At 45.1% G+C, this 10,107-nt stretch overlaps 1 pseudogene; it reads right to left on the bottom strand.

Moving 5' to 3' along the window:
- Positions 1–1,938: 1,938 nt before the first annotated feature.
- LOC105554837 overlaps positions 1,939–10,107 on the bottom strand; it is a 25,136-nt pseudogene continuing 16,967 nt past the window's right edge.

Raw genomic sequence — 10,107 nt, 5'->3', positions numbered from 1 at the left:
TCCCCTCAGCCCCCTGTTTGGTTTCATGATAAATCTCCCTTCTGCAAACTATCTGCCCCAAGCAGAATGGGAATCAGCTGTGTCACCCAGACAGCGTTCCCCTCAGCCCCCTTTTTGGTTTCACCATAAATCTTCCCTTCTGCAAATTATCTACCCCAAGCAGAGAGTCTCCATGTGTTTGCTTCTACCGTTTCCTCTAGCTTGGAATACCCCAGTCTGCTTTTCCAACAGAAGAAATCCTACCCACCTTCCATACTCATCCCTGAGGACCCCTCCCTCAGGAGGCCTTCCCAGATTGCCCCACCTCCACCAACTTTAGCAAGAGTTGATGGTTTCCTTTGTTCCCACAGAACTTCATTTACTCCCGCCGTACACTTATCTACAGAAGTGTTGAGTGAGGGGGTGTTGTGTCTGTCTTCTCCCTTTGAGCTCCTTAAGAGGGATGGGGCCTGCTGTCTAAATCACGTTGTTCTCCCTCTGCCCCCAACATGCACACACAGCCTAACACCAGAACCACACGCAATAGGCAATAAATGTAGTTGAACCAGATTTCTAACCAGGGGTGACGTTAAGAATATTTACTGGCTGGGCGCGTTACCTCACGCCTGGGAGGACAAGGTGGGTGGATCACCTGAGGTCAGGAGTTCGAGACCAGCCTGGCCAACATGGTGAAACCCTGTCTCTACTAAAAATACAAAGATTAGCCAGGTATGGTGGCACGTACCTGTAGTTCCAGCTACTCAGGAGGCTGATGTAGGAGAATCACTTGAACCCGGGAGGCGGAGGTGGCAGCATCTCATAAAAAAAAGAAAAAAGAATATTTACTAGCCAGCAGAGTATGGACAGCAGCTGCTCAGAAAGGGAAGAACCAACAAAGCATGACTACTGTTTGTAATTTCCAAAGAAAAATTTGCCAGCCCCTCCTGACCTGACCTCCAACTGAGCATGAGCAAGAGGCTGAGAGGTATTCAGCACTGGGGGAGGTTGGGAGCAGGGGTTCCCGGGCTGTGAACCTTCCCAGGACTTTCTAGCTAGTAAGCATAAGGCCAGGGCTGGAATTCAAGCAGTAGGACTCTCAGGACCCACACTGTGGGACAGCCCACACCCCTAGCCTGGCTTTGGAGTAGGCCAAGAGGGAGCCTGGGTGCAGGTGGTGGGTGGGACTTGTTAGAAGAGGCTGGCACTGTGGGGCCAGGCCTGTGCTTGTCACTTCTGGTTGTGTCATGTGTGGGAGCTGAGCCTGCAAGGGCCACTTAGAAAAGAGACCCCCTCGGTGCCTGCAGGGCTCCCTATGCCAGCTCTGCAGAGGGCCCAGCTTTGCTGGCCACATAGCGAGGCTGTCTGCAAGACCGAGGAGGTGTCACTGAACTCCCGGAGCCTTGGCTTTAATCTGTCAAATGGATGCAATGGTATTCATGTTATCGGCTTGTTAAGAGGATGGCTTGTGATAAAGCATTTGTCTGGGTCAGAGAAGGCTCAAAGTAACCTTGGTTCCCTTCCCTTCTGCTCCCCTGCCCTATATATACTTGGGCAACCAGGTGGGGTATGGAGGAAAGGGGAGGATGGATGGGGCTTTAGACACAGCCCAGGCCCCTTCTTCAGTCCAGCTCGTTCAACAAGGCAGGTGTCTCAGCTACTGACATTGCGAGCTTCCTTGCTGGCCAGAAGAGCAGACCGAGACAGCAGGAGTCCTGCCTTACCTCTCCTGCACCGTGCCACAGACAGCCCAGGGGCTTGCTCACAAGGGGAACATTCTTATTGCCATTTGGCAGATGAGACTACTGAGGCTCAGAGAGGCCCACTGTCCCAAGTGGCCCACCTAGGGAGGGGCCATGCTGGGGCGGGGCTCCAGGAGTGTGTCCCCGCAACCAAGTCTGTCTCTTTGGTAAGGATGAGTGAGTGACTATGCCCAGTGCCACACCAGGCACAGGGAGGCAGTCACAGGGCAAGGTCTGGGCACCAGGGCACTGGCCAGGAGGGCAGTCCTGCATCAGCAAGGAAGGAGAAGTGGAGGGCTTCCTGGGGCAAGAGGAGGGTGACCAACTCCCAGGGCTTAAAGGTTCCCAAGAGAGCCCTGGCTCCATCAGGAGCCCCCTGCCCTGAGACCTCCTTACCAAATGCTCTAAGTGGGAGTCATTGTCCCTCCCAGACCTTGGGTCCCAAGTTCCTTGATGGCAGTGACAGTCTTCTGTGGCCACCTTCCTGGAAAAGCAGGAACAAGTCAGGAACCTCTGGCTTGATTACCTTCATGTTCCCAAGGCCTGCCATAAATGGGTACCAGACGGTGTGCGCAACCCACGGCTTCCGGCTTTCATAAGTGGAAAAGCTGGAGAGGAGAGAACCAGCCAGAATGCCAGGGTGAGAGAGCGGGAGGGGAGCAGCAACAGGGAAGAGAGCGAAGAGCCCCCAAATTTCCAGGTTCTTCTTGGGGGCACAGAAACCTGACCTGACCCTGGAGACTCAGCCCCGTATTCCTGGCCTCCCCTAGTCCATAGCCTCCAGGCCGATTCTGCCCCTTAGAGCTTGCAGGTGAAAAAAGACAGAGGGGAGCACAAGGCTGGCTGCAAACAGGCGTGTTTCTTTCCTTTCGTGCCTCCCGCACTTTGATCCAGGCAGGAGCAGAAAAGGCAAAGTCAGCAAAATCCACCCCATTCACTGCCCCCAGCCCTGCAGCTGCCTCCTCCCACCCCCTAGCACCCCAGGGCTGCCCACAGTTATGAGCTGGAAAGTGCTGGAAAAGCAGTGGCAAGGAGGCCACCCGCTGGGTGACAGGAAAGCCCAGCTCTTCATGGAGATTCCCGGTGTTGCTCCTCACCCGCCACTGTGCTCTGCGTTGGGGTGAGGGGGGCGAACCACTGTGTGGTTCAGAGCCACTGCGTGGCAAGTCATTTATGTCTCCGTCTATCTTCACAATAACCTCTAGTAGGCATCACTGCCCACCTTTTACAGATGAAAAGACTGAGGCTCCGTGAGTTACACAGCTGGGGAGTGGCACAGTTGGGACCTCAGCTTAGATGTGTATTTCTTCAGGGTCTGTCCACCACGTCGGGGAGGTGGGGTGCAGGTTGCTCTCTATCGTTTGCTTTCCAAGTGCCACTGCTATTTGTTCTTGGTCGTCTAAGAGGAGAGCTCTTTGCCCAAGAGGGTCTGATTGCATTTGCGGACCATCTTCAACATTTCCTGGAGATCCATTTCACACCATCAGAGTGTTCTCACTGACAGTGACTTTGGCCACTGCCCGCAATTCTCCAGGGGCATGGTTCTGTGTGGACAACGCAAGTGGCCTGAACAGAACTTCACAGCTTCAGCTCCCTCAGGCCTCATAACATGGGAGCGAACTCAGGGCCCATGGTCCCTGGCAGGTGGCTGCAGGGTCCCCATCCCCAGGATGCCCTGTGCTGATTAAACACCTGTGAAGGATGAGCAAGAAGATGCTGGTACTGTGAGAAGAAATGCACCAGAAGGTTGGTGTTAGATTCAGGAGACACGGCTCGTAAAAGTTTTCTGCAGCTGTCCAAGAGAATTCATGCTGCTGTTTCCTGGAGAGGTGATTGGAGTCTGGGACTGGGGAGCCTTCACTTGGGGATCCCCACAATCTCCAGGCCCCATCACCACCCTTCAAACCTGTCTCCAGGAGAGACAGGGAGATGGGAGGCTCGGCTTCCCAAACATCCTCCAGCCTGGTAGCCCCTGTATCCTGTGCTGAGAAAGTATGCTTGGTACCTCCCAAGTTAACTTCAGCTTCTGACAGATTTACAATTTGGCGTGTTTTGTTTGGCTGGGTCTTCAGCCCGTCCTCCGTGGAACTCCAAGGCACAGTTCAGCTTGTATGCATGCAAGCCCCCTACCCACAAAGCCACCCAGGAGAAAACGTAAAACACCTTCCTTCCACAATCTGCCTGTGTGGGGACAGAAAATGCCCTCCGGTCCTAGAGCTCCATTAACGGACACTTCAACAGCCAGGACCCCAGGTAGAACAGGGCGTCAACGCCAGGAAGCAGGGGAGGGGGAGAGGGGAAAGGGGGATGGCAGCCCCTGATCCACCCCAGCTGTTCAAACATCCAGGCCCCCTTCCTTCTTCCTTGCAAAATCCCCGGTCAGCACTCAGACTTGGCTCCTGGCCACCCTGGCTCCCTGGGTCCCTGCAGTAAACACCTTGCAGAGATTTCCTCCCACAGACAGGAGGCTTCTCTCTAAACCTCAGAGGGCAGAAGGCCACCAGCTCTAGGGGAGCCACCAGGGCTGGGCAGAGCAGAGAGTGGAAGGCATGACTCCGCCGAGCTCAGAGGCAGACACAGTAAGGAGCGTGAGAGGAGGTCAGAGGCCACGATGTTGCCATACCCAGGTCTCCTTGCCTGGGCCCCTTCGCCAGTGTGGCATCTGTGTGATGCCTGAAGTCCCGCCATTAGTGACTTCCCCTTTCACTGCACACAGTTCCACTCCATCCGTGCTTGGCTGCAGCCAACACCAATTCTCCTGCCCTAAACCCTCTCCATGCTTCCACTTCTAGCCATTGTCTACACTGTCCATAGAGTAGCCTTTAAGTTTTTTTTGAATGCCTACATTCTGCCCACTTTGAGGCCCCCAGTCAAGTGCTTCCAGATGGGAAGCAGCTCCTACCATTGTCTGCTCCTTCTGCCGCCCCCTGTGTCTTTTCTCTTGTGACACTGGTCATTTTCTGCCTTACGTGGTAGATATTTGGGTGAGGATCATACCTGTCTTCCTGGAGCTCCAGAGGCCAAGGTGAGCTGAGTCCTGCCAAGTGGTCTCCAGAAGGTGCCTAAGCCAATGCCCAGGGAGAAAGGAGAGAAACTGACATTGGGTAACTTAGTAACTTTGCACTTGATAGTTCTTGACTTACTTGTCTCACTTAATCCTCATGTAAATATGCCGAAGTAGGCACTGCTCCTCACATGCCACAGATGAGGCAACTATGGTCAACACTATCATTTTCTATTATTTACATTTTCTAATGTTTGTATTGGGACCTAGAAATATCATGGATTTTTCCGTGTTGATTTTGTATCTAGCAACCTTGCTGAATTCTCCTTAATCCTAATAGTACATCCGTGAATTCCTTCCCGTTGTCTATGTAAACAGTTAACTGCACCATTTGCAAGTAGGTTTTTTCCCTTTCTTTTCGATCTTCATATCATTTAATTTTTAAAAAATTTACTTTATCTTATTTTTTCTTTTACTGTGCTGGACCGCCAACACAATCACATCTGGAAGTGGCATGAGCAGGCATCTTTGTCTTCTGCCTGATTTGATTTTTACTATTTCTAACATTTATTTTTAAGAGGTAGAATCTCAGTCTGTTACCCGGGCTGCAGTGCAGTGGCATGACCATGGCTCCCTGTAACCTTGAATTCCTGGGCTCAAGCCATCCTCCCCCATTAGTCTCCTGAGTAACTGGGACTTCAGGTGTGCACCACTACACCCAGCTAAGTTTTCTAAAATTGTTTTTTGTAGAGACAGGGGTCTCGCTCTGCTGCCCAGGCTGGTCTCAAAATCCTGGCCTCAAGCAATCCTCCCTCCTCAACCTCCCAAAGCACTGAGATTAGAGGTGTGAGCCACTGTGCCTTGCCTTGCTTGATTTAAAAGGGAATGTTTTCAATTCTTCTTCACGCTAACTGCTTGCTCTAAGGTTTCTGTTGGTACCACTTATTAGGTTAAATAAAATTTTCTTCTCTTTGCATTTTTCTGAGAGTTTTGTCATGAATGAATCTTGAAATTTGTTGTCCTCTTTTTCTGCACCTGTTGAGATTATTATGTAGCATCTGTCCTTTGACTTGTTTAATGTGAATTACATTAATCTATTTTCCAAAGTCAAACCAACTTTGCATTCTTGAGATAAATTGAACACGGACCTGACGTGTTGCAGTTTTCATTCATTACAATATTCTGTTTGCTAATACTCCGTCCAAAGTTTTGCATCCGTGTTCAAGGGTAAGGAAGTGTCTTTTTCCATTGCATTGCATCTGGTTTGGGTATCAAGGTTATACTAACGTCATAAAAATATGCTACAAGGGCTGGACATGGTGGCTCATGCTTGCAATCCCAGCACTTTGGGAGGATACAGCAGGCAGGTCACTTGAGCCCAGGAGTTGGAGACCAGACTGGACAATGTGGTGAAACCCCATCTCTACAAAAAATACAAAAATTAGTTAGCCAGGGTTAAGGGCACACGCCTGTCATCCCAACCACCCAGGAGGCTGAGGTTAAAAAAAAATGAGCTGAGGGGTATCCTCTCTTTTTCTGACCTCTGGAATGTTTTGTGTAGGATTAGAATTATATGAAACTTGAAAATTTTGTAGAACTTGCCTGTAAACCTGTCTGAGCCTAGTGTTCTCATTGAAGAAAATTTGAAACGTTGGGTTCAGTTTGAGAACTATTGAGATCAGTGGTCCCACACTGAGCCATTTTAGAGGACACTGTTTTACATCACATTTCTTTTGGCCTCAATTTTCAAGTTTTATTTTTCTAATTCATTTATGTTACATACTTAAAGAATGTATTTGGATTAAAGTTCATAATATGCTCTGATTATTTTAATAACTTAATTGAGAAATGATTGGTATAAATTGACTTCACATATATAAAGCATACAATTTGATGAGTTTTAACACATAAAATGGGATTCAGGACACACTACCCCAAAATATGGCACCTTGCCATTTGAGAAAACAGCAGAAACAAGGTGGTCTCTCTGACCTCCCACCCTTCTCCACTGAAGCAGATCATAAGACAATTCTCAAGCCATCCACTAAAGTCAGTCATGAGACCCTCATTCTAGAGAAGCACACACTATATCCAGAGAAAGGTAATCTTCTCCTCAAAGACGCAGAGATGCCAAGAATCTGAACATATAGGGATCTCTAAGTTCCCCCCAGTTTGTTTCCACTAGATCACACCCCCTTTTGTCTGATCGTATTTCTACATGACCAACCATAAAAATACAGCTTTCTCTGTTTCTTTGGGTCTTCATTTCTGAAGTTATTTCTGCAATTTCATTCCTCAAGTCACATAAAACTTACATTAAATAAAACTGCATGCTTTTCTCTTGTTAATCTGTCTTTTATTATAGGTGCCTTCGCCATGGACCTTGAGATGCATGAGAAATCTTTCCTCCCCTACGGAAACACTAGTGAAACCGTCAATGCATTCAAGGTACTGAACATGCCCTCATGTGTCTTGATGCTTCCTCCCTGCTCCTCTCCCAACTTCCACCCAGGTCAGTATCGATCTGTTTTATGTCCCTATATATTTACTCACGTTTTCTAGAATTTTATGAAATGGAATAATACAACATACACTGTATTTTGTCTGGCTTCTTTCACTCAGTGTCATTATTTTGAGGCTTATCTAAGTTCCCGTGTGTATCAATAGTTCATTCCTTGTTAGGACTGAGTAATATTTTATTGTATAGATACACCATCATTTGCTTATTTTTCACCTTTCAATGGACATTTAGGTTGTTTCCAGATTTGACTACTGCCATCACTGTTGGTGTAGAAATTACTAAATGAACATATGCTTTTATTTCTACTTGGTTAAACAGGTTTATTGGCTGGCTCATATGGCAGATATATACTTAACTATTCAAAAAATTGCCAAACTGTTTTTCAAAGTAGTTTCGCCATTTCACATTTCCACAAGCACTGTATGGCAGTTCTAATAGTTCCATAAGCTGTGTATGACAGTTCTAATCCTTGCTAACATTGGGTATGGTCAGTCTTTTTAATTTTAGAGATTCCAATAGATGTGTAATTATACCTCATTGTGGTTTTAATCTACATTTGCCTATTTGGCTAGTGATGTTGAACATATTTTATGTGCTTAATTGACATTTGTACTGTGCATCTTCCTTGGTGAAGTATTTGCTCAATATTTTTGTCCATTTCTAATTTTTATTTATTGAGTTTTAAGAGTTCTTTAGGTATTTTGGATACAAGTCTTTTATCAGATATGTGATTCACAGTTTCTCCCTGTTTGTGACTTACTTTTGAGTCTCTTAATAATGTCTTTTGATACATGCGGCCAACAAACGTATAAAAAAAGCTCAACATCACTGGTAATTAGAGAAATGCAAATGAGATTTGTTTTTTTAAGAGGAAAAAAATGATGTCTTTTGGAGAGCAGAAGTTTTTAATGCAACATCACTGATCATTAGAGAAATGCAAATGAGATAACACAAAAGAGGTATCTCAAACCACAATCAAATAGCAAAACCACAATGAGATATCATCTCATGCCAGTCAGAATGGCTATTATTAAGAAGTCTAAAAACAACAGATGCTGGCGAGGTTGTGGAGAAAAAGAAATGCTTTTACGCTGTTGGTGGGAATGTAAATTAGTTCAACCACTATGGAAGACAGTACGGCCATTCCTCAAAGACCGAGAGGCAGAAATACCATTTGATCCAGGAATCTCATTACTGAGTATATACCCAAAGAAATTTAAATCATTCTATTTTAAAGAAACATGTACCTGAATGTTCACTGCAACACTAATCACAATAGCAAAGACATGGAATCAACCTAAATGCCCATCAATGATACACTGGATAAAGAAAATGTGGTACATATACACAATGGAATACTATGCAGCCATAAAAACGAATGAGATCATGTCATTTGCAGGGACATGGATGGAGTTGAAAGCCATTATCCTTGGCAAACTAATGCAGGAACAGAAAACCAAACATCACATGTTCTCGCTTATAACTGGGAGGTAAATGATGAGAACACATGGACACATGGTGGGGAACGTCACATATTGGGGCCTGTTGTAGTCAGGGGTGGGAGAGCATCAGGTAGAATAGCTAATGGATGCTGGGCTTAATACCTGGATAATGGGATGATCTGTGCAGCAAACCATTGTGGCACACATTTATCTATGTAGCAAATCTGTACATCTTGCATATGTACCCCGGAATTTAAAAAAGTTGAAAAAAGAAAAAAAAAAGTCTTTTGAGGAGCGGAAGTTCTTAATGTTGATGAAGTCCAGTTTTTCAATTTTTTTAAAAAATAGCTCAAGGTCAGAAATATCTTCCTTTATGTTGTCTTCCAGAAGTTTTATAATTGTAAGTTTTACGTTTAAGTCTATGGCCCATTTGAGTTAATTTTATATGTGATGTGATATATGAATTGAAGTTATTTTTTAGTATGGATATCCAATTATGCAGCACCATATGTCCATGTGTCCACTGAATTGCCTTTGTACCTTTGTTCAAAATAAACTGACTATCTATAAGCGGGTCTAGCTACAGACACTTATTTGTGCCATTGTCTGTTTTGATGCTAATATCACACTGTTTTGATTACTGTGACTTTGTATAAAGACTTGAAGTGAGATAGTGTAAGTCCTCTGACTCTGTATTTATTTATTTAATTTTTTCATCAAGACCGTTTTAGTTATTTTGGGTCCTTTGTATGTCCAAGTGAATTTTAGAATCAGCTTGTCACGTTTTCATTGGGGTAGAGTTGAATCTGTAGTTCAATCTGGGAAGAACTGACACTAACAATATTTGATCTTCCAATCCATTAATATGATATATCTCTCCATTTATTTTTAACTCCTCTCAGCAATATTTTCTGGTTTTTAATGTATAGGTTTTCATGTCTTTTGTCAGACTTATCCCTAAGTATTTTATGTTTTTGACATGTTTGTAAATGGTATTTTTTGTTTCAATTTCCTATTGTGACTAGTATATAGAAATACAACTGATTTTTACATATTGATCTTATATGCCACAACCATGCTTAATCCATTTATTAGTTATAACAGTATTTTTATAGATTCCATAAAATTTGTTGCATAGATCATCATGTCATCTGCAAAATAAAGACAACTTCAGTTTTAAAAAAAATAATCTGGATGACTTTTATTTCTTTTTGTTACCTGAACGCACTGGCCAAAACTTCCAGTACTATGTTGAATGGAAGTGATGACAGCAGACATCCTTGCCTCGTTCCTCATCTTAGGGGAAAAGCATTCAGTCTTTCATCATTAAGTATGTTAGTCGTATGTTTTTTATAGTTACCCTTTATCAAATTGAGGAAGTTCCTCCCCTCCTCCCTTCTCTCCTCTCCTCTCCTCTCCTCT

The sequence above is a fragment of the Mandrillus leucophaeus genome, unplaced genomic scaffold (assembly GCF_000951045.1).
Source record: "Mandrillus leucophaeus isolate KB7577 unplaced genomic scaffold, Mleu.le_1.0 Scaffold66, whole genome shotgun sequence".
Taxonomy (NCBI): Eukaryota; Metazoa; Chordata; class Mammalia; order Primates; family Cercopithecidae; genus Mandrillus; species Mandrillus leucophaeus.
Note: the sequence above shows the minus strand (reverse complement) of the source record. Positions and strands in the feature narration are given on the sequence as shown.